Source organism: Temnothorax curvispinosus, unplaced genomic scaffold (genome assembly GCF_003070985.1).
Source record: "Temnothorax curvispinosus isolate PA1 unplaced genomic scaffold, ASM307098v1 QBEX01010126.1, whole genome shotgun sequence".
Classification (NCBI taxonomy): domain Eukaryota; kingdom Metazoa; phylum Arthropoda; class Insecta; order Hymenoptera; family Formicidae; genus Temnothorax; species Temnothorax curvispinosus.
The window spans coordinates 294,618-319,827 of record NW_020219906.1 but is presented as its reverse complement, the minus strand read 5'-3'; the positions used below and the strand labels follow the sequence as shown (position 1 = coordinate 319,827).

The 25,210-nt window shown below is 43.6% G+C and overlaps 1 protein-coding gene across 4 annotated transcripts in view; it reads left to right on the top strand.

The window, feature by feature from the left end:
• Window positions 1–25,210, top strand: part of LOC112459764 (inositol-pentakisphosphate 2-kinase) — a 75,020-nt gene that overhangs the window by 7,270 nt on the left and 42,540 nt on the right. For 2 of the 4 annotated variants that reach the window (XM_025024067.1, XM_025024068.1), the window contains exon 2: window positions 21,519–21,571. The exons of 1 other annotated variant lie outside the window; for it this stretch is intronic. The gene's annotated coding sequence lies outside the window, so the exon portion shown is untranslated. Of the gene's footprint in view, window positions 1–18,978; window positions 18,998–21,518; window positions 21,572–25,210 lie in introns of those variants that run through there. One more of the 4 variants, XM_025024069.1, reaches the window with a different exon arrangement.

Below are 25,210 nucleotides of genomic sequence, written 5' to 3'. Positions count from 1 at the left end.
GCTATTGGCGATCTCCCCTGTCTCTTCCGTCTCTTCCCTACCCTACCCTGTTCCAGCGGCTTTCATGCGGTCCCACTCTTGCTCCCCCCATGCTCCCCTCGTTTTCTCATTCTATCTCTCCCGGCGCGTATGCTCCCCTTCTCTGTAACAACATACACACGTGCACACACAAACGCACGCACACGCATACGAGAAGCATTTTTTGTTGTCAGAGCAGAAAATTCGGCAACGCCGGTGCGCGGCTGATCCGCGCCGGGAGTCACGAAACCGCGCGAGCGGAATCTCCGTTTCTGCTCGCGAGGCCGCATCTCTCCGCTTCAGGAGAGATCGAGAGAGGCGAGCGGAAGATATCTCTCGGGGTTTCGATCCCCGGTCGACGAAAGTTGGTCACCGCCGCTCCGCCGCGTCGGCGTCGTGCCGCGGTCGTCGTCGCTGCCACCGAGAGGATTTCTCCGTTTAATGGAACGGGGCAGGACGATCTATAGTAACGCCAGTAAGAGCCACCCGCACGCTCCGCGTATATTCAAATGCGCTCCGCTTTGACTCGTCGTGCGATCGTGCGAGTCAATGTTCCGTGATTTCCCTTCAGCCGATATGCTCCCGTTAGGTCGCGGCGCGTATGCGAAACGCCACTGCCACCGGGAAACGTCTCGTAGAGAAGAAAGATCTCCGGATAATCGCGCGTTAAATTACACGTCGCCGATACCTACGCGTCGACCGTTTTGAGCCGTGACGTCAAATCGGGAAAAAGTGCAGTTTACATTAAACACAGGCTCCGGCTTACGTTCGATCCTCATCGAGAAGAAGCGCTTACGTGACTGAAATCTGAACGTATCTCTCCCCTGAGCTGTATACATATATATCGCGTGTATTTTATTTAATATTCTCTACGATTATATTCGCGGAGCGTTGACGTAAACTGCACGGTAAATTTAAGTTCCACGTAGATAAAAGCCCGTCTTCGCCTTTGCCGTTTCGACGTGACACCTTCACCGTCGGACGCGATTTTATCGGCTCTGTTCCTTTAACCCGCGTTCGTCGATTGTTTTACACGCGCGACAAGCGTCGCGTTAACGCACCGAAAGGTCCAGTGTCAATACCGCGATTTTTGACGCTCAAGCCGCGCGATTGCAGCCGCGCGTCTTTGATTAATGTCTGCTTTGCATGTAATACAATGGAACTATTGCCAATCCCGCGTTTTTAGTCGTTCGACTCTAGCGATTGTGGCGACGCGATTCAGAATCGCGCGACTCAACTGCTCCTGGAGCAGTCTAGCCGCGCGGCTCAGTTTACTCAATTGTATTTGGAGCAGTTTAGTCGCTAATATTTTGGCAAGTTCTACTTTTTAATTAAATTAACGTTCTACAACATGAATGATTTTATGCTGTGTGAATTGGTGAACAACTATAAATGGTTATATGACCCACAAGATAAAAATTATAAAAATTTTTGAAATTCTTCTGTCTCTCTCGCAATAAGCAAATCATTTAGAGCACTCCTATAGCTTTCACAAAATAATAATAATGTAATTTCTTCCTCTTCTTCTTCTTTAATAGTATGAAGAATTATTAAAGTTTTTTCCTCCATGTTTCATAAAAGACTGCACACAGAAAAATAATCATTCTATAATGACTTTATTGTAGATTTGCAGATTAAGTATTGATAAGGTTATATCTATCCGGAAATCTACCATAAAAAGTCGTTGTAAGTATTACATTCACTCAAAACAAGATTCTGGCTTTTCAAAGACTTGTGTCAAGATATTTGAAAACTATTAATAAGAAAAAATTCTTCGTTATAAGAAAACTTACTTAAAAAAAATAAAATATTCTTTTCCTTAGCTGTAGAATAATTATTTTTCCCTGTGAAATCGCGTGACTCTCATCGCGCTTTTGACAACAGTATGCGCGACTGCTGTCGCGCGATTAGTGCCGCGCGGCTGCAATCGCGCGGCTTGAGCGTCAAAAATCGCGGTATTGACACTCAACCTGAAGGAGGTCGACGTCGCCTCGCGTCGCGTCGCGTCGCTTTTACTGGGGAAATCCGCGTTTCCGTCATGACGCAAGTTTGTTCTTTCTCTCCGCAGGATTACAATTCGCGCTCGCTTATGCCGGGATCTCTCATTTACCTCACATTCTCTGACTCGCGCAATTTTTTTACCGTCCCGATCTCACAAATGTTTTTTCGAAATGAGATTTCGCGAGGCTATTACATCGCGTAACGCCGTAACGGGCCTCAACCCCTCAGGCGCTCCTCCCCCTCGATTCCCCCCTCTGGCCCCTCTCCCTCTTTGTCCCCGCTCCCTTTGCCGTCCCGGTCGTTATGGCGCGCTCTCTCATCGTGAAAGACCCTCGATTTCAGAGTTTCAGACTCGGCTCGTCGGCCGGCTCTCTACTCCGCGCTTCAACGGAGCGTCCAACGACTAGTCGTTCCTGGTCGTTCCCTTCTGTTTCTAGCTCCCTCTCTTTCCCCATGCCCGCCTTCCCTCGCTTTATCGCAGCACGCAATTTTCCCGGGCCTTCCCACGCCACGCGCAGGGCCGTCTTAATCTGCGAAAAGGGGATTCTCGAATTTCAGCATCGATACTTTGCTTATTCAACATGGAAGTATCGAGTATTATACCGTGTTCGAAGTTACCGATCGGATATAACTTCTGAAAAATGAGGAGAGAATAATGAGAATAAAAATGTTTCTTTTGTTTGTTTCTAACGTAGTTGTATTTTAAAAGGCTATAATACATTTTAGGACAATGATTAAGGCAACCCTGAACGTGCGTGCGTGCGTACGTGCGTGCGTGCGTGCGTGTGATGATGCGGTTCGTTCGTCGGAATCGAGCTTATAATCCGTAGGGCCCCTAACAATGTTCTCTTTTGGGAGGGAGACTACAGCGACCATGAGAGGCAATCACCATGTACACGAACCTTCCCGAATACTACAAGCGCGATACCGCTACGGGGTGAACGATGAATCTGCGCCATGTGTTTTGGCTTTCCGTTCTTTATGGCTGAAATACGTATACGCATAATCGAATACCGTCTCGCTGCCCGCATGAGTTTCACGCGTTGAATTTTGACGAATAGGTATTGCGAGCGTTAATCGATAATAATCGTCGACGAAGTCGATGGAAGAGGCTAGGCGGAGGGATAGAGGAGGAGAACCGGTTTGATCGCGATCGCGTAGGCGTGCGATCTACCGGCTATACACGAAGCGCGAAGCTTCCTTACCTACGCTTCTGCTCCGCTTTTCCTCGTTGAGGAGAAGCCGACTTCGCGGAAATAACGCTATCGTTCCTCCGTTAAGTACGCCTCCGGCTGTCGTCGTGACACGTAACGATTCGCCCGCGAACGGCGAGCTCGTAAAGCCGCGTGAAGCTGCGTAAAGTCGTCTACTGAAAGATGCATTCAATCTTCAACGTGCCAGCATTCATTGTTAAAAGAAATTGTTTTTTTTTGTTTGTTTTTTATAAATCGTTACAACTTCGATCACTTCGCGAAATTTGCTCGCGACCTCTTCGCGCAAATTTACTTTGCGATTTTGCACGCCGCTTAAGGCTAACCGAGAATCAATTTATCCAACAGCTGCGAACGAACGGAAATTCATTTCCGTTGTTAAGTACTACAAGTACTTGTCATCACTTTCCTTTCCGATTTTTCTCTAGCAATCTGACGATTAGTTTATAACGAGCGCAAAGGGAGTGAACGAATCGTCGTATTTTGCTTCGAGTGACTGTTTATGTCGCTGAGAAGGTCCGTGTAACATTTTACGATTACGATTGCTACGTCGAATCCCCATGTTGCCCATAAAAATCGATAAAGGTCTAGTGACGCTTATTGTGAATGATTATCTGTGCTGGTAATGCTGGCATCCTGTTTAAACCATTTATTGTACGTTACAACGTCGATGTACAACTCGCGTGTTTTTGCGTTACATAAGAGCAAGTTACTTATCGATCGCGGAGTGCCCCATTTGGACCTAATAATACCGAGTTTCTATTTAATCATGAGCTACTGTTGATGGTACGGTACGATTTCGTGCTTACAACAGTTTAATGGTGCATACAGCCGTCCTTAAAAAGGTGCTCGATTAGCGATACCGTGTCCGCTCTAATAAAGGAATAGATTGCCTTTGCATACGACGAGAGGGATAACTTTTACGGTTATTGTTTGTACGTGGAGATTATTGATCGCCCGCCGATCGGTTGTTCGTTTCTCATACAAAAGGATATCAAGAAGTCGTATGGCCGTTCGATGTTGGCGCAATTTATCGGCATGTTATTTGTAAAGTCGAAACATTCAGCGATACGTCTGAAAGTGATTGCAACGTTATAATTACGTAGTCTGTGCTTGTATATCTCGTCTCGCGTTATGTGAAAAGAGCATGGTCTTTCAATCACCTTTCCGCGATAATTCGCGGTATAAGTAAATTGTGCAACGTTCAATCGACGGATAAGAGAAAAAAAAACAGACTAGCAAAATTGGAGAATAAACGGGCAAATGCCGTCTATAGTCGGTAGTTTATAGATATAACGTCGTGAGGTGAATCAGTATGATTCGTATGATTCTTTTATTCTAAATTTTTTATTCATCCTCTATCCCTGTCCGTTATTCGCTATAATGGCGCAAAATTTACGAAAATTTCAACATTCGGCGTCGCTCTTTATTCAATCCGCGGTAATTCGCGTCGTTTCTCTATTCATCTCGTTTCTTCGCGAGCGAGGAACGTTGGCACTGTAAATTCGAATGCATATCGCGATGACGACTGCATTCAGATGTTATTACTACTCGAAGTTTAATGGCGTCGCGCTATTCATGCCCGCCGATTCAGAGTTTAGGAGTAGTCAGACGAAGTTACGACCGATGTTATAGGCTTTTCGATGTAGTCCGAAAGATACATACGTCGCAGCTATGATCGTCGACGCAAATGTCAATATATTTATGTTGCAAAAATAACCGCAGCTAGCTTTCTTCGTTACAGCCATTCAAATTTTGCTGAGGATAATATTTTTTAGATACGCGGTCGATCAATGATTGCATAATGATTTTTTCGATTATGTGTTAATTCGTGTCGTTAATTTAATGGTTGTAAGACTCATGGCAGTGAACTATAATTATCGTTTCGTTATCGAACGTGACACGACCGTTCGCGTGAATTCTTCTCGATTCTCGATCTGCGCTTTGTTGTATTCAAACGAGCTCAAGTAGTGCATTGGAACTCGATTTAACGTCGTTCGCAATGTCCGCCGTGCAAACTGTAACATCGTATTGCGAGATACTTTACGTATCGAGATTTATCGGCGAACGTGCTAAACGGGGATCGGCCGGCCGTGATGAAACAGCGTGAGAAAGCGTCGCGCGATGCTCGATAAGTGACGAGAAAAAACTCGGGAGAGGCGCGGATCGGAGGAAGGGTCGGGGCGATGATAGACGTACACGCACGTTGCGTTCCTACACTGACAATGAGAGAGCCGGGGTTACGAAATCCTGTACCGTATTTATACAGCTCGCGTTGCGCCCGCGCGACGTGATTCGAAATAAATATACGTCCGACGTCCGACTCGGTATGGTAACAAAGAAACCATTAGATTATTTATGCGATGCTGTCGCCGCGCGCAGTTACACTGTCTGCCTCTAAAGAGTTCGTTCGCCCACGGAGTTCACAGATCCGCGCTGCAGGGAATCGACCACGTCAGAAATTGGAAGTTGTGTATCTTGTATCGGTACGAGCGAAAACGTAACCGAGGTATTCTCTGCTGTGCCGCGTAACGTCGAACGTGCGCTCCCCGAAACAAATTGCTACGTATTCGTTCGACGGTCGCGATCGTTTCTGCCCTTGGCAGACGCTTCAGTTGAGCATCTGTTGAATTACCGAGTGCAATAACGTGGCAACGCTGCGACTGATATGAAGCTGTACGTACCAGACGCGATTAATCGAGACCGTGATGATGGCGATCAAGTCGTTGCATGGAAGTCCCGCGAGAATGCATTCGCGTTGAGGCATTGAGGCAGTTTAGATCGCATCGCGATGTTTGCGATATTCATAGATTGCCGAAACCAAAATTAACAATCTCGTCTATATATCGCACCGATCGAATTCCTTTTTTCATACAACTGCAACTTTCGTGATGGACTTTGGGGTCATCGACGTCGATGTCGAACACTTGCCGCATTTGTATTCTGTTCCTCTGTATGCATACTTATCACTTATTATCGAGCGGATATTGTCGAGCACCTCTATAACATTTTTGCAGACATTTATGTTTGATCGGCGGTGCAGTATATCACCTTAATCGTCTGTAATTAACTTCGCTAAAGATATCGCGAAACGTTGATCGAATCTTAAAAGAAAAGCTTTGTTTATTTTTTGTCTTGTCAAGTGATCGCTGGAATTCCCAATCGATACAAGTTGATTTAACTGTCTGTCTCGGTCTCAATATTATTAAATAGATTTTTCCTTGTACTGAATTACGTTTATGATATGGTAGCGCTTTGTTTTTGGAATTTCACTGTAATTGATAGAATATTGGCCCTTCTCTCCAAAGAGTTTTAGTGTTCTTGATAATGTTTAAAAAGAGTTCTCGCGAGTTAACCCTGTCAAGACATCTTTATCAATAAAAATTTACGACGAATTGATCATAATGTCCCATGCGGGCGGAACATTATGACCTTTGACTCGACGTATCGCTATAACCTGCCGGAAATATGCAATATAAAGAAGAAGTGATGACATAATGCAGCCAGAATGAATTAAGAATTAAAAAAAAGGAAGCTTAACAGAAAACGCGGAGTAAAAAGTTTGTCATTGTTATTTTAGTGGAAATATGGGACTCGTAGTTTTATCTTTTTTATCTGATCGATAGAATCGAATAAACTTCCCCGAGATTTTGGCGCAGGATCGTCGTCGATGACGCGCGATTTAATAAAACAGACGAAGTGCAACAAAGTGTTTTAACGATAGCGCATTGTGTTTTTAAAGGAAGAGCGATAAAGAAGTTCCTTCGGCCTCGTTGGTCTGGCCTCGTTCCACTAATAAGCGTGCTTCATTCTGCTCCAACCGGCCTCGTTTCACGTGTTTTTCTCGCCTCGCAAGCTAAAACAACAAAAAAAAAGAAGAAAATATAAAAAACGCCGTCAGACAATTTTTCCCTTTCAAGGCGTTAACTTTAGGCTTTTAAAGCGACGTAAACAGAAACCATCAAATGACTGGATCGAAGCTCGGCGCGTTTGCTGACTGCTTGCGGTTTAACTTTTCGCGATAGACGAAGCGGAATTGAAGGCTTAACTCTAAAATTTTAACAGACGCAATTGAAACGAGGAAAGTGAGTCTGCTATTTGGTTATCGCTACATTATCGCGGTAAGCCATGCAAGGATTTAATAGAGATAAATTATGTCTTATCGTGCGATTTAAACAACTTAATATGAATTACTTTAAACAATTAAACAAACGAAAAATAGGCGTGAGCTTGGATCGCGTGATAATTTCATGAAACATGATATTTATGTTCATCCTTTCGTAAAAGTTTTCTTCACTTTTTACAAACCATGATTTTTTTCGATATTATCTATTCTATTTCACAAAATATTTTGTTAATAGGATAATTATTTTGGAAATTTCCGAGTTTCGTGTTGACCCATGTTTTCTTTATCCATCTATTTTTCAATATTTTTCAATGTTCGAACGCTCAGCGACATTGTTGACACGTTCTGTTGATGGCTCGCATTGACACTAACGGTTTTGCATGTTATCGAGTCGTTTGTGGGGCTACGAATGACAAATTAGCTTCGAAGCGGGCTCTCTCGAATACACCTCGCATATGCTGCTCTTATTTTCGACGCTTCTCCTATAACATATTAAAAATACGTTTGACGGGAGATAGCATGGCGATCGATAAGAACATATCGTTCGGGCTTGATCGGGTAGAAACGCTGCGCAAATTCATACCCGTATATTCGACAGCTTTTTCTTCGCGCCCAGTAATGGACGTCGCTAAATTATAATTTTGAATTATAAATGGAAATATAGTTTTATCGATGATTTTAGAGTTAGATGCCCAATGCGACAATTTGTATTCCCATTTGTATCAATCAGTTTGATGGCGCACGTCCGTTTCACGTACACGCCGTACGTATATATACATTTTCGTTCAACGGACTGACGCTTGTCCGATACTCGTTCGAATACCTCGCGAGACTTGTGGCGACGTTAATATATCTGTTATCGATACCTTTCGACCCGACCGTGGCATCGTGTACCGCGCGCTCGGAAAATCGCGCAAGCCGGTTCCGTATATCGGTATACCGCCATCCGGAGTCGGAGAGTCCGGAGACCCATCAGTATGCGTGCCTGCAGTGTGCGTGAAACACATCGCGCGTACGTGCGTCCCCGCGCATGTGTGCGCATTTGCGTCATGTGGGTTCGTTGTTTGTCCCGAGGGCAGAACGACCAGCTGTCTCCGCGAGTCTCGTTTTATTTGTGTCCCTTCGCCCCTCGCCTACCCGGCGTGACCTCACCACCATCGCCACCACTCCTCTCCCCAGGCTCCACGCATCGATCGCCAGCATGCGTGTAAGCATCGATGCACTCCGCGCACGTATAGGGAGTAAATAGTATAGCCGTGGGTACCAACCCAGTTATGGGTACGGCACGAGGATATCGGCAGAAGGAACCGCCCGTCGCGTGTCGACAAGCCTTCTTTCACGATAAAGCCCAAAATTACGATCGATTTTTTTTTGGCGTGGCTATCGCGCCTCGTATCTCAATGTTACATAAGCTACATATTCGAGTATCCGTTGCTATACGACGGATAAAACTTATGTCCGCTTCGCCCACAAATTACCCGTTATTCCATATGTTCGAAGGTAACTATGACCGAGTGCAGACTGCAACGAACTCTCACATAAATTAAAAATAAAACGGCGTAAAAGGAAGAAGTTGCTTGCAAAACCTCTAGTTCGTTGCTGTTCTGACTAACGATCCTATAGTATTGGCTACAATTTTTGCAGGTGCCTCGTATCTTTTCGTTATAAAACGTGCATCCACCTCGATGAAGCTCGTTCTCGTCTCGCTTTGGCCGCTTCGCAAAAATTACGCTTGATTTGTCCTAAATTAACTAACAAGTTGTAAGCCACTAAACTGGAAAACGGTCAGCGCCGTGCTCGTTGCTAAGCTCGAAACTTGCAACAGCTCATAACCGTGTTACAGCACCTTGCTTTTTTTTATCTCTAGAATATATAATAATCTTCATTGAACACCTGGGGCACGAACCAGGTTGTGCAATCTTTCAACGTGTCGATATTAGCTACTCGCCTCCCGGGTCACACTTGCTAAAAGCGTATACCAGGTTTTTTTCAATTTTTTTGTCGAGTATAACGAAATTGCGGCGATAAAAATGTTACGGTTGTTGAATAAATAGGAATCGTTTATTTAGCGAGAGAGAATCATTGCTCGTAGAATTTTGTAGATTTCGTTATCTTTCGCGTACTGTGTCATGATGTGAAAGAATCAGATACTCGATAAAATATCGAATAAAGTGCGCTGATCTTTTTTCATATTAATATTTTGCGATTGATAATTAAGATGGAATAAACGAACGTGAAAATAGACGTAACGCGCGGAGATGGTACAGCGAATTGTGAATTATTGCGTCACGTATATGCCAACAAGTTAAAACATATAGTCATTCTTTATTCACATTTACGCGCGAAGCCGCTGGAAAGAAGAACGAGAGCTTTACAACCATGTCCTTTGTGCGAGAGGGCATTTACAAAAGAATGTCGTGGAAAGGGAGAAGCAGAGAAGAGATAATCGCTTTGTTTGTACCTGCAAAAGGAATACGTCAATGTAAATATCTCTTTAAAAATCTAGAAACGGGGTATATTGTGCTCCGTCAAAGTTGCTTCTTTCGTAATAACGACTTTACCCGGAAGTTAATTAACATTTTCGCGCTCGAAAAGCTATCGTAAATGATCATTTTGATGAGATAATTCCAAGACCGGGCGATGGATGAATCACGAGTGAAATACTGCGCGTTTTTTTTTTCATCCAGACAATTTCTCGTTCTCTTATTTCCGGCGAGATCCGTCGGTCTTTTGTCTCGTAGACGAACTTTAGGCAGCCGAGGGGGGGATCGTGTCTGGTGCCACTTTGAGGCCCGCACAGTCCATTAACGACCAACATCTGGCCTGGCCCTTGCCAGCTGCCATCCGGTAAAAGGCAATCCACGACCAGCGCCTAGCTAGCGCGATGTATTTCGTTCAGATATTTAGGCTCGTTTCTCACTGCATTCGTTATTTCTTCGACAACATTGACGTCGATTCACAGCATAAAACTTATGGTTCTGAAAATTGTATTTTTCTCAGTACACTAACGTTACATTTAAAACATGAAAAACGCGTACTCGAACGATGAAAATTTCCACATCACAATCTCCGATTTCATCGTGTTTAGCTAAACGCTTCAGTTTAAGGTCCACTCTCGCGTCATAACGCGAAAAGATTACTTTTGACTATCGCAAAGTTTATAGATCTTGTTTTATGATATTCCCTGGCGGCGCAAATTGCGCAACAACTGCGAAATCGTGCTCCAATAAAAATTTACTGCTTTGCGTGCAGTCGCGCGACGCGGATTTCATGTTTCGTTCGAAGGGGCGACAGAGTCGCGGCCGTCGAGGTGTCGTTTATAAAAAACGAGGGAGCGAAACAATATAGCGTTCTCGTATTTTCTGAAATAGAGAACGTCTCCAGCTGCACGCACGTTGCACTCGTCAGAGCTACGGATCGTGTGCCCACGATCTCCTCTCGAAACCGGTTGCTGTGAAAGAGGAATAGCGCTAGACGAGAAACACAATAATACGGTAATTTCCGTGATAAATTGTCGCGGATATTAAATGGTTCGCGAGACAATTTAAAGTCAACGCGAATAGGGCCGGTAAAAGTTCAGTTTCGATAGTATATATATTAAGGTGTTTCGCATTTCGCAACTATGATACATTTACGGAGCAAACATCGACAATGAGATGAAAAATGTCTATTAAGCTAAAGGCGAAGTTTTTGATTTCGTACCGTAAACATGCACATTTGATTTCCAATAGTGATTTGATATCAATTATGCATCGTAACATAACGAATAATTAGTTTGCCCTCCATGATTAATCGCGTTGGCTTTAATATTGTAACCGGGAATACATTAGTAATTACATTGCTACGCGTTAATAATCATGCTTGGCCTCACGCAAATTGCAAATGTAGCAATAACGAGACGTAATTTGGTCTCCCGAGGCAATTAATATCGTCTATTTTGGTTTCTGGAATATTTAACGTTATTACAATTATATCCGTTAAATTGTTGTCGAATTTACGGTATCTCGCTAGTCGCTTGTATATAAAATGCGATTCTTTCTCACGAATCACGACGCCCGCGCCCGCGCTCGGTCGAAACGAGAGAGACACGCGTAAACCGGAGACAATAGAAATTGTGTTTGAATATCCAATAGCTCCGGTTTCCTCATTGTTCAATGGGGATAATCGCGTTTTATTCGTATTATCTTGTCGCGCGCAGGCCCTTCGGGGGTGGCTGCCTGGCTAGCTGTCGACTCAGGGTCTTCATACAACGGGATTAACTTCCCTTGTACGCCACAAAAACAGGTTCTCCCCTCAAAGTTCTCTTTCATGGCCGAAGCGGACTCGTCGGCGGTCGGCGGCAGCGACGGACATTTTATCGTCGCGTTCGTAACTCCCGTTGAAAATTTTCTCCCGTTGCGTTTTTTACGTTACGTCATATTACGTACATGGATACTACGCTACGATACGATATTCGCGGCTCATCCGCTACGTGGATTAGTCACGTAATGAGAAATTCGGTGTTCGGTGTGGCGCTGACGCTCCATCTCTGGCAATAATCGCCCCGTCCGTCGGCTAGCCCAAACTACTTCTCTCCAGTACATTAAGCTAGATTACCGCAATTAGCTGCACCGCGCGTGTAAACTTGCTGGTGCGAAGCGTTTGGCATCTGGCAGCAGATACCGGTAACAGATTGCGGTCATACTCGCGAGTTACATGCAGCCCTATCGCTTCGATAGCCCACGCGCGCGGAAAAAGTCGTTTCCTACCGAGATTAGGTACGAGTATTTGCACACGCATCTGCAGCAATTCTGTGAGCGCGAAACTGCACGGGGCTAAAACTGTCGTTGAATTAATGATCATTGTGGTCATCTCGGTTTTTTTTAACTCACGATTTCTCTATTAGAAGACCACTATGCATTGACGTTCGCATATCTGAATGGGAATATCGGCGAATCGCGCGACTATTTGCAGAACTGGAATTTTGCCAGAAAAAAATATTTACGTTAAAGCAAAATATTCTTTTATATTTTTAGAAGTGGCTAAATTCTCGAAAGCAACGAAACTCGTACTCATTTCCTCATTATGATTTGGGTGATTATAATACGAATTAGCATAATGTGAAATTTGACCGAGGAGATAACGCTTCATAAATTTGTTTCGATGTAAACATCGATTTGTATTCAATAGCTCCATCTATAACGAGCTGCTGATTTTAATGCCATTCGATTTAAATCGACTTCGTTAAAGGTGTCCTTAGGCGAAGCTTGTGTATTAACGGATCATCATCATCGTCATCATCGTCTTCCGCTTTTTGTTTACGTGAGAACTTAGATAACTATTTATTTAAATGACTAATTGTAAGAATAACTGGACTGCTGGTTACTGTTTAAGAAACAACTATTCATACACGAGTACCGTTTACTCATATTATTTGATATTTGTAATTATGGCTTTAATATATATCCTACTCTGTTAAAAAAAATATTTTTATGTAGTCGCACACGAGCAACTGTAATTGTAGTTTTGTCTCGACAACATATAAATTTGGACGTGGTACATAACGTGATGGTGCCATGCGCGTGGTTTGACTGGTACGAAACGCGGTTTTCACTTCGAGATTGCCACACTTTGCGCCTCGCCTTGAGACGTCACTGTTTTTAAGCGGCGAAGACGGGAGTCCGACCACGTACGTATTATACGACACTTTAATATTCAGCATGAATTCGGCAGATTTTCTTGGAGGCGCCCAACGCCAAGGCACGCCTTTGACATTTCGTTGGCTCTTGAATATAAATCGGTATTATCTGCGCGATTAGTTGCTATCGATCGTTAATGCTCTTCGAGCGACCGATGGCGTATATTGTGCGGAAAAAAAATCACTATACATGAGGCGAAGAAACGAAACAGCTGTGCTGAGTGAAAGCAGAAACAGGCGAGGGGTTCGGATGTCCACGCTTCGGGCCGTCACAAAATCGAATCGTATTTAGGCGCGATATCCAGTCGCGTCACGTTTAATCGGAGAGAATATTCCTATCCTCGGCGACTTCATAAGCCATACGTTTATGGAAACTTTCCTTAGCAGCTATCTCTAGAAGCTACTTTCTTCTAACGCGGAACTATCGTAGTAAAAAATAATCGCGACATTCGGTCTATCTTTGATTTCAATCTGCATCGCCGCTTTTTCGGATTTGTTCTTCAAATTTATAACTTTTCGATAAGCTATCTATTGATAAACGTAAACGCGTTATCCATTTTTATGTTGGCCATGATTCGACGCGATCGCGTTTACCGGCTAACAAAGTCGTTTTTAGCGCTAACGTAAGCGTAAAAATTATCGCCTGAGCGCACAGTTACTGACCTAGCTTAATATTTCTGGCACAGAGAGAAAGAGAGAGAGAGAGAGAGAGAGAGGGGGGAGGAGGGAGAGAGAAGAACGAAGTATTTACGTCGTCGCCCTTGCGAGCCGCGTTATTTTGTTTTGTAATTTCTCCCGGGTCGTACTTTTCTTCCTCCGTCTCTTTCTCTCTGTTCAATCGTGTCCAACGCGCTGTGCGTCTCGATGACGATGCGAAGCGAAGTACGTTCGCGATGCTAATCTAAACGTAAAATTTCACGCGCTGGTATGCAATCGACGGCCTAATTTAGTCTCCTCACTCCGTCGGAATAATTTACGATGCGATTGGCTCCGCTATTTGCTCTTGTAATCGTTTCCATTCAATTATCCGCGATGCCGGATGCCGCGCGTTTAGCAAAGGACGAGCACGGTTCAAAATTTTGCCTCCGTGTGAAACTTGTCAGTCGAAAAGATATAAAGGCATTTCAGTATTTGTCGCGGTGATTTTACAGTAGATCAGTAGTAGAGAACAAGAGTGAGTTAAAAGAATGAGCAAGATGGAGTCATATTTCATAAAGTCAGCTATTTTGACTTTCGACAATAGATAAGGTTCGAGAAATGACGAAGACGATGATGTAATCGGAAAACTCTATTTATCTAATTTTTAATGAACTCTAATTTTAATGACTCACCGTGTAGAGATATATTTTTAGAAAGCAAATTTATAATTGTAAATTCAAGGGAATTTACATAAAGATAATTACGAATTATATTCGCCATTATAAAAAAGGTTTACACACTGAAGAGAAACGCATATACTGTAGTGAGCAGACGCAATTTTTTGGAGAGAACCTAGTATTCTTTACAGAGCTTCATTCTTCGTACGTCTTTTGTCCCGTCTCCTCCATCGTCAGAAGATTCATCTTGCTCGAGCAAAAAAATGTCTATACCCCCTCGTCTTAGCGAATGCGTCAGCTAAGTTCAACCCAAACATGCTGCAACATGTTCAGCCTCCTCTATACCGTTTACTTAAGTATACGCCAGTTCGGGTCACGGTCTTGCTCGCAGATCCGCACCGTCCGTACCAGTCTCTTTCCCATTGTGAAGCACGATCTCGACCGTTTCGTCGTAATCTTCGTCGTGAAAGGTTATCACACGATCGCATTGTGTTCGCATTTTGCGCCCGGAACAATCGAGCGCTTCGCTTCGTGAGAGGAAAGCGTGCGGCAAAATGACTGGATATTGCGAATACGTACGCCTACTCTCTCGCTTTTTAATTAAGTTAAACGTTGCTACGAAATTGAGGCTTTGTTTGCCGAGCATACCCGAGAAGCGTAGCTGAAATAAAAAAAAAGATCACGAAAAATGAATCAAAATGAAGCAACGATTACGCTTGAAATTCCTAACGCCGATCTCTCGGAAGTCGCCCCAGCTATATCTACCTACACATCTTTCATGTATACAATGAAATTCCTTTATTCTGCAATCGAGATACTTATTCTATTCTAGATTCTCTCTTGAATTCATTCACTCATTATAACGGCATACAGACAGAATGAAAATATTGCGCGGACAATGAAAAATCAATGTATAGACCAATTGTATATAGAGTGAGAAAACGAGTGAAATACATGACGTAATGCATGTATACAATTTCATGTGGATAACGAAATAGTGCAAAAGGAGAATTTTATTTAGTTAATTCGTGATTCAGAATAGAAGAATTTGGTTGTAATTTTTTTGGTTTGGCATCGAGTGCACTTTACGACATGGATTCACAATGAATTGGTAAAGAAAGCATTGTCCATCACGTGGGTTCGTCATCCCCGACAGATGTATTTCTTAAGGATACAACAGCGAAACATCACGAGATCCTACGTAGAAATTCCCTGCTGTTCGACCTTTCCACGTCCTTCGTTTTATTCGTTTTCGGAATTTACGCATCTTTTCTACAGCGCCAGCGTGGCGGAGATTCCTTCGACGTCAATGGATACTCACAATCAATCTCAATGAGGGAAATTTTCTGCTTCTTCCTCCTCATCTTCGTGCGTTTAATCGTTTTTTTTCCTTTGTTAAACAAAATTCGTGATTTTTCCACATAATGGTAATTTTTGTATTCACTAATTGTAAGTGTAATTTGCATCATGTAATTATGTTTTGTCACGTTGTTTCTAGCCGTTGCGTGGCTCTATTTGTCCCGAGCGCCATTTCCCAATTCAATAAATCTTCCTTGTTCTCTCTCGCACTTGCTCTCGCTCTCTCACTCGCTCTTGTAACCGTGACCAGAACGACGCGCAAAGGCAGGAAATTGGAAATGCAAACGTTGCAAGGAGCTGACGACACGAGCCGGGAAATTGATGTTTCTCGAATCCTCGTGCCACCATGGTCCTAACTTTACCTGCCAGGATTCGAAACGCCGCGCCGTCGATCCATCGCGTCGGCTAGCCGGAAGTGAAATCCTCTCCAAGTACTCTTTCTCTCCCCCGTCTCGATCCTCCTGCATCCCAGAATGACTTCGTTATTGGAACGGCGAATTTGATTAAGGATGTCGGGACTCTCCATCGCGGCCGGAGGATCCCTCCCTTCTTTTTCGCAGATCAATCCTTCTTTCTCGTATATCCAAATCACACATTCCTCTATTCTTCCTTTAGGTTCCTTTCTATTGCCCACCTCTTTCATCAGCGAAGCGTTTTCATTTCTGCCGATAATACGAGTTACCGTCGTCGTTGCTTTATTTTTAAATTTGAAATATATTTTTAACAGTTACTTTAAAATGTGACTTAAAATTGTATTATGAAATACATATTTTTCGTACGCGATAATTTTAAAAACATTATGGTAGCCTATAGTGAACAAAATCCCTGCTCAGCGTTTTTATTAAATTTTCGTTGAATTAATTTTTTTTTCATTTTCTATTTATATAAGACTATGCGTTATAGCAAAGTGTATGTATACTTGACTTTAAAATGAGATAATAATTAGCACAGAAACGTGATTTTAATTCACGTTACGCGTGCTAATATGGAACTTTAATTCACGTTGCGTTGAATTAAGCGGAATTTTCACGGTACGAAGGAGTTAATTGCCGGTTTTCCGTTATGAATTTCCCGTCGAGTCGAAAGCGATCGTTCTTTTTCGCATTTCTCTCGAGATAGAGAACGAGGGAGGGAGGGGGAAGGAGGGGGGGGGAGAGAGAGAAAGAGTCGTTTTAACTGCGAGTTACAGCGAGCTTTGACGCTAATGACCGTCTAAGTAGATTTAAACGTATCCCGCCGTTATGCGTTCTACCGCGCTGCACATCGCGAACGTGTTTTTTGCAACCGTCGCGCTGCGGTAAATGCCGCTTCCATATATATAGCACATATCAAAAGACAAATGGTCGCGGCGACCAGGGATCGCAACAAATTCCGTGGCTGAACGATCATTTCTCGCGGATACATGCCGCGTTACTTTCGCAACTCGCTCTACCAGAGGTTCGCTCGCCGAATCAATACGGAGTAAAACGACATTGTCGTGAGCATCGGTGCACCAAAAGGTGCGGCGTTCGAGACACTAATCTCTCGAACAAAACGTTACAAAGGGCAGGCGGGACACGGATTCAAAAAGTTACTCGATACCCCGGACAACCTGTTTGTGAATAAACCTATTCATTTCTTGCCATTCTCGTGGCACCTTTCATACGTTAAAAAAAAGATTCTGCTTTCATGTAAAGTTGTATCTCTCCTGCTCTACGGTTTTCCACTTGTTCATGATGTTTTAGTCGCACCGTATCTTTAATTCGATGATCAAATATTGTTGCTATCGACACGGTTGCCCGACATGCGCGCGCGTCGCCTGTGTCAAACAAACACGGTGATAAAGGTTCGGCGCTTACGCGCGTTTTCTGTGATAATAAATTTGTACGCGCGTGTTTTATAGCACGTACGAAAACGCGAGAGGATTCGTTTGATCTTTGCAGCGCTAGCATCTCGAAAAGAACGCCTTCGCGTAAAAAAGGGAGATAGCGCGCGATAAGAGCTTCTTACATTTATGATCCCCGAGCGCGGTTCGATGGAATTCAAGACGTGACGCGGGGCGAGGAGGGTCTTGGCGAAAGCTGTCGAGATCAACTTTAACGGTAGCTTAGCTGAAGAGCAAGTATACACGTATCTGGACAAAGTTTGTAAATTATGAAATCGTGGCGCGTCAACCTCTCTTCAGAGTGTATACGTAAAAGGATATGAAACGACACGTCGGCGTCGCGATGCGTGTCATCAATTCGAGACGCGATAACCGCTTCCATCGATGTTCGGTATCATCATTATCGTCGCATGTTTTCAGATTTCCGAATCGATTGTTACCCACGGGCGTTTCTTCCTGGCGTATATGCAAACGCGTTTTTTGCAATCATGCAATACAGGCGCACGCTATCGCATGCGTCCGCGCTAGTATCGCGCGCATGCACATTTTACACACACACATACGCACACGCACATCACACATTAACAACGTATAGGGGGTATATAGGCTTCTTATACGTTTCTCGTATCTTGTCTCGTCTCGTCTTGCCATGTTGTTTTCGTCGAGGGGGCAGACCTCGTGGATCTCTACTCCTCAACTACGTCATAAGTGTCTATTTATACTCCGACGCAGCGTTTAAACGTATACAGGGTGTCCCGCGCGATTCGCATTTATAGCTTGCACGGCGGAGGTGCATTACATTAAAAAATATGACGTACTTGTTAATGTGGGAAGCGGAAAAAATTGCTGTATAGGGGACGAACAAAGTTTGCTATGGTTAAATTTATGAGTAACGATAATAAGCAGATAAATTTTAAAGTAAATGGATCCATAAAGAAAGCGCAATAATGATAGCGACGTTTAATTTGGAGATTAATTTATGGGAAACTTTCGCGTGCGACAGGCGCCACTTTGTATACACGTTCTTCGTGAATGAACTCGGCACGGAGTATCCGGATCTTCGCCGTACCGCCTCGTGAAACGTGTATCCACACTCCACACACTGTCGTCGACGCCAACCCAGACGGAATTTCCGTTGCCACGTTCGTGATTTACTACGGGACTCTGACGTGTTTACAACAAAATTGTATCAAATACTCAGCAAGAAAATTCGCGACGTTCGAAGGGAAACGCGACGACGCGACGCGACGCGACGCGCCGATATTGACTCGGACGGTCTGCATTTAAGGCGGTCGGGACAAAGGATTTTGCCGTAAGTAATAACGAGTACGCGTGCACGAAGTATCCGGTAGATTGCCGTTTCCTGGTTAGGTTAGGTTTCAATCCGGAACAATTTCTGACGAGGAACGGAATAAGTACGATCCGGTAAGTGCATTAACGCGAACCATATTCGGTTCTCGACATCGTACAGCGTCAAGCTCTGTCATCACTCGAGGCCTGCAATCTGCGTGAATTACGCGCCACGCAGATTACAGGCGTGCGTGGAGAGACGACGGACATTTATGCCGGCATATATGGCAAGCCAGAACCGAGCGAAAGCTCATTTTTGCTCGATGAACGAAGCGACTGTGATAATACACAATAATTTAGAGAGCTACGCTTTATTCCATTCTATTCTTATGTCGCGATTCGAATGTTTTCTGCATTTCTTTTTTTTTTGTTTTGTTCATTGTGGAGCGATCCGTTCTACCTTGCCTAGCGCTTCCTTAGCCGGGAAATGATCTGACATTCTCCAATCGTTAACAACCGCGAAAAAAGTCTCTGCTACGATATATCTATCCGTTAATGGATAAAGCCGTTGCCGTTTATCGCCTTTCCTTCGCGGAAAGGTCTTTTGTTCTACTTACGCCATTACCCGTAAAGAACGGTCACAAGTCATAATTAAACAAAACTAACGGTACATTATATAAAAGTGCATAGTAAGTATCGCCAAGATGTGCGCGATGCAGCTTGAATTTACTGTTAATTATGGGAGCTCTTAATTATGAGAAAAATAATATGGTCGCGAAAAGAGGGTCATTGGCGCGAGAATACGTTTCTCATTGCTTAAAGTTGTCTAAGCCGGTGTCATTAGTACGTACAATCGTTTCCTACGCACATTCACGTATCAGACGAGCTAGTAAAAAAAAAATCACGATATTTTTAAGTGTCACCCAGTTACGATAATTAGGGTTAAAGAAATTTATCTGTAGCATTAATTGCACAACTTCGTAGAGCGCCTATTGCATGGCGGCCCGTCGGGACGAGAATTCGCGATACATTATGCCGACAATAAAATCGCTAATCCGCCGATAAACGCATTTGAATCGGGGCCAACTATTTATAATTCCGTCGGGATGCTTCTGAGTTATAGCCGCGTACGACATTGTATGTCCGCGCGATCGATCAACATCCACGTATACGTAACGCCACGAAATTTGAAATACATTTTCTTTCGCTTAAATTCCCAATTCGGTACATTTGTACATAATATTTTATTAAAGTACTCGAGTAATTGAATCTATTTTGCACAGTAATTGGTAATTACGGCACGTGTTGTGACGTAATATTTACGCAACGCAAATATCGAGGGTCTCGCAAATGAGCTTGCAATGACAATAACAATAATAATAAGGATAATAACGAGATATTTAATTGCTGCTCGTTAATTATGCAATTTCCATGAAATGAAAATTGTTAATTATCTCTTTTGGTTTTTCTGTCCATTTGCTTCTTTTGCGACCAAATTGCGCAAGTGCGTTACGCACTAATTCTAACAGAATTACCAAGACACAATTAAAATGTGTTATTACGCAGCAAGCGCGCGACTACACAACATGGAAAAGTAGTAAATAACCAATATTTGAAACGAACCAAAAAACATGTAGATGAGAGGAGCGGAGCAGTTGGTACAGAAGCCATCTATTTTTAGAAATTTGATTTTAGGCTTCTCCTTCGCGCTCATAATGGCGATCGGCCATCGGCCGCGAAAACGGCACGGCCGACACAGTTTCCGCCGTCGTGCGTTTCCACATGTGCCGTATGTGCGTCTCGGGGGAAAAGCGCGGCGAACATATACGCGCGAACAATGAAATTATACGGTGAAACTGATCGATTTTTCAGACAATCGAACGGATGTGAATTACAATTTCAAAATCGTCGTTAAAATGCATGAACTTTCGCGACGACGAGGACGATGACGATGACGGCGACGAGAGAGCGACGACAATAGTACGAGAGCACTGCTGGTCTGAGAAAAAGGACAAAGGACATAATATTTCTTACTCAAAATCCACAAATTAATAAATGTTTACTGATAAAAATCATAAAAAGAAATAATTATGGAGTATTTATGTTTTTAGAGTTAATGTCAGAAACGCAATATTGTATATTTTCGTCTCGCTCCGTTTGTTGTTGTTACGAAGTATTGATAATCCACAAACGATCACTCGTACGATTTTAATCAAATTGTGACGGAGTTGTTTTCAATTAGCATTATTCGAAACGGACACAGATAATCAAAGTCGAAAGATCGCGCCGAAGATTTACACGCGGGTCGAAATTTAAATAGTAGCCGTCCTTCGTTCGCTTCTTAGCACCTTGTAGCCATAAGCGGCGCGAATTCTTGCCGATCGATTTCTTTTCTATGTCAGCTACAGAGTTGCGATTACGGGTTTTTTCCATCGCTGAAAACATAATGCGCGTCAATATGTAATCTTTCGCGAGATCGGACGAGCGGCTGCCAGTTGTAAGACTGTATTAATGTGTTCGTTCGTCCCCTGATAAAACGCAAATACCCGTAGATTTGCGTCGTAATTTCAATGCTACGTGCAAATTATCGCGGTAGTTCAATACGACTTTATTAAGTTACTTGAGTCGAAAGTAACGAAATATATATTATTTGCAGAATAGTCCGGCGGAGCACCATTCATCCTTGGCTAAGACGTAGGATGGCCGCGGGTGAGTTTTTTTTTTGTATTGATTCTTCATTAGTAACACGTGTGTTTTGTGACGTAACAGATATTGTACGTGTGTACATACGTATAGTCACAGTCCATCTCCATGTTTTTACTTTCTTTGTGCTTTTAAAATGTGGTCGAAAGCAAGTTTGAGGAAATTTAGAGATTTGTTTGTTCAAAAATACTGCATAAAATCTCTGTAAATCATGAAACTTTGCATACAGCGTCTCGGTGCGAGAATTTATGAAAAATACGTAATGTTTATCAATGGTGATTAAGCAACGCAGGGATCCCCGTCTCATTATTTAAAGTTTTAAAGATTATTATTTTACATTTAAATGACATAACGCGAGACAAATCATTTATTTTCACATAAAACATTCGATATTATATATTATGTATACGAAGCGTAGATAACGATACTGCATGGAAAAGGTTTTATCGAAAGGTTACAGAATAGCTGCTGCGCTACGAATGTTACATAAATACATGGTCAAATTAAGGGGAAAACGGAAGTTGTAAATAACAACTGCAGAAACTCTCAATACCCGTTACGTTACAATTCGCCGAGAGCTATACAATAATATACGATATAAATAATATATAGCATAGCTCGGAATTATCGAGAGCTCGCCACGTGCGGGTGATACGCGCGTTCGCCACGTGCGGCCTTTACACGAGGTACGTGATCACGTTGCGTCGAGGTATCGATATTAGTGGGGAAAACGCGGAGAAGAAATTTTCCGACGGGATCGACGCGCGGCAAGCACGTGGTGGGTGGCGAGTGGCGAGCTGCCGCCAGCATCTCCGTAAATATAGACGGGGAATTTTTCGTCAGAGTTGCGTGAATAAACACGCGCTGTCGTTTAAGGTCGTTTCGACAAATAATCTCGTATAGGCTAACGCCTCGGTGAACGTGATAATACCACGCGAACGACGCGACGTCGTAAACGGCCGTCGACCGAGATAGCGTCGAGGTCGAGATTATGCGCGAGGCCTGTTCGAATACTGTGAGCGATTTGCTTTTTCGACCGCTCGAATAAATCTTGATGTGTAATCGCACGAAGAAATGTAATGAGCGCCCGTTTCCTGCCGCAGATGAGATTTCGGTTCGGATATCGATATCGCAATAATCTTCCGTACGTCGAACGTATCATAGACATCCCTATTTACGTTCCGAGCTTACGCATCGAAATTTCCCTCCGGGTAAAATTGTGTGAAAAAAAGAAAAACGGTGTGCGCCAGCTAAGCCCTAAGGCTTCCCGCGGCACCGCGCCGCGTGACGATGAAACCCACGAAATTGCGGGGAACCTGACGAATCCTGATCCCGACGCGAAGCGGCGCGGCGGAACGAGAATGCTCGTTTCGAGCGAGAGAAGCACTCCGGGTCCGATTCCCACCCTCTCTCCGTTGTCCTTTTATTTCCCCGTTCCTCCCGGCCGTTCGCCATCGTTCGTTCGTTCGCTCGCTCGAGGAATCGGGCAGAGAAAAACGTTTCTACGAACGAATCTTCGGCCCTCGAGGCGTAACGCATTTTTCGAGATAGATGCTTCTCCCGTTTCATCCTTCGAGCCTCATTTAGTCGACGATCGACAAAAGCAATCTAGATTTTGAGAGATCCGTTTAGACGAAAATTTTAAAAATGCTATTGAAAAATTTCGCAGAAAATTTCGAGTTATCGGTCATCGTACCCGATGGATCAAAAGCAGTTCGTGAAAATCTAAAATCTTCGTCTTCTTAATAAACCATTAATCCTGATTATATTCTTGTCGTCCATTGGCAAGCGATCGATGCCGCTCTGAATAATTCCGCGCTTCGACCCGCTTGTCGTTCCTGTCCGGCGTTACCAACGATCGACCGTTACCGTCGCCGTCGCCGTCGCCGTCGTCGTCCTTACGAGTTTTTCTTTCGCGAAATGACTTCGGCCTCCTTCCGTCATCACGATGCGATTGAAACGACAAACGGCGAAGGAATAGGGGCCGTGGGAAAAGCGGTAAAATACGTCGGTAGCGCCCGGCGCGGCGCGGCGAGGCGAGCTCGCGGAACCTTTTGCTCCATCAAGTTCGTCGACCGCCTCGATGCACTCAACACGATCGCGCTGTTTTTCTCACTTCTTCTTTCCCTCATTACTCGGGGTAAATCGCCGGGAAGGTTTCCGCGCGATCTGAAGCCCACGAAAGACAGAGAGATGCGTTAAAATGCAAACAATTCTCAACACTTTATTTGTAACATTCTTAAAGTTAGCTGCGTCATCCCGAGTCGTACGATGCAACGATTTAATTTACCTACGAAGAACACTTTACTAAGAGATAAATAGACTGTCACAGCATAGACTCTAAGCCGTATCGCGTCATGGCGTTCTTATTGACCGTGCACGTCGTCGACTTTGTTTACTAGTAAACTGTGAAAAACAAATTGACGGTAGTCGTTTTTCTCGCGCGTCAATAGGTAGCCTATCACGTCGTTTTTTTTTTAGCATTTTGTTTAAAAATAAATTCTCCCCGCGGGATTGAATCTGCGACGGCGCGGCACGACAGGCCTGTCCGCCATAAAATAAACACGTGACGCAAATGAGGCGCGGGAAGGGTTCGCAATAGGTCACGGGCTCACGTGGGGTGTGAATGGCGAATTATTAATAATAAAAATTGATTGCTTCGAACGAGAGCTTGTTCCAGCCAATCTCCGCGGATGACATAATCGAATCCTCGAAACGTTAATCGAACGATCTCGCGGTGCGGGATTTCGTTCGCCGATGCCGCACAGTTGGATGGAAATATCGTCTTCCGCCAATAATGCGACGCAAAATTTTATCTCCTCTATTATTCAGCGATATCCAATTAGATCTCTGAAGAGCATTTCAAATGTGGTATGCACGCGCGAAATTAGATTTTGAGTTTTTAAGTATTAACGTCTACGGTGTTCAATTTTTAGCTTATCTCTAAATTTAATATCGTTTAAACCAAACATGTATGTTTCGCATATGTTATAATGAAAATTTCTTCGTATTATAAATGTTTCATTCTCTCTCTCTCTCTTTCTCTCTTTCTTTCTTTCCAAACTCTTTCTTGCGTCATTGTACCACGCTTCTGTTTACATAAATCATAGTGCAACCGACAGCGACTCGTAACCGACCAATAAAAAGTTTTTTCTTGCCAAGTTCTTGACATGTTCTGACACGTAAGAAGTAGGTTAATTATTTTTTATCTTGAACATAGCCTCTTATCGATCGCGTGCGGGCCGTGGAAATTTTTATGCGATCGTTTAAAAGTGCCGCTGGCGGTGCAATTCTTCGTCCGTTCATCGTCATTCTATACTGGCGCTCGAAATAAATTCTTACATATGCCGATGCATCGCATCGATGTCGCATAAATGGAATTGCGTCGCTTTCCACGCGTAACGGAAACTCCCGCGATTGAGCGCTACCGTTCTATGGTATATTTATATCGCGAATTTATATCCCAGGATTGCATTGTGTCGATATGTCCTTTACCTGAAATATAATTCTATATTTATTACAAATGAGCCATTGTATCTCCGCATTCTTCACGTCCGCGTTCTTCTTTCCGCGTTCAGCGAATCAAATATTTCGATTTTTCATGCTTAAGATGCAGGTCCGCGTATATATAGGGATGCGAAGAAA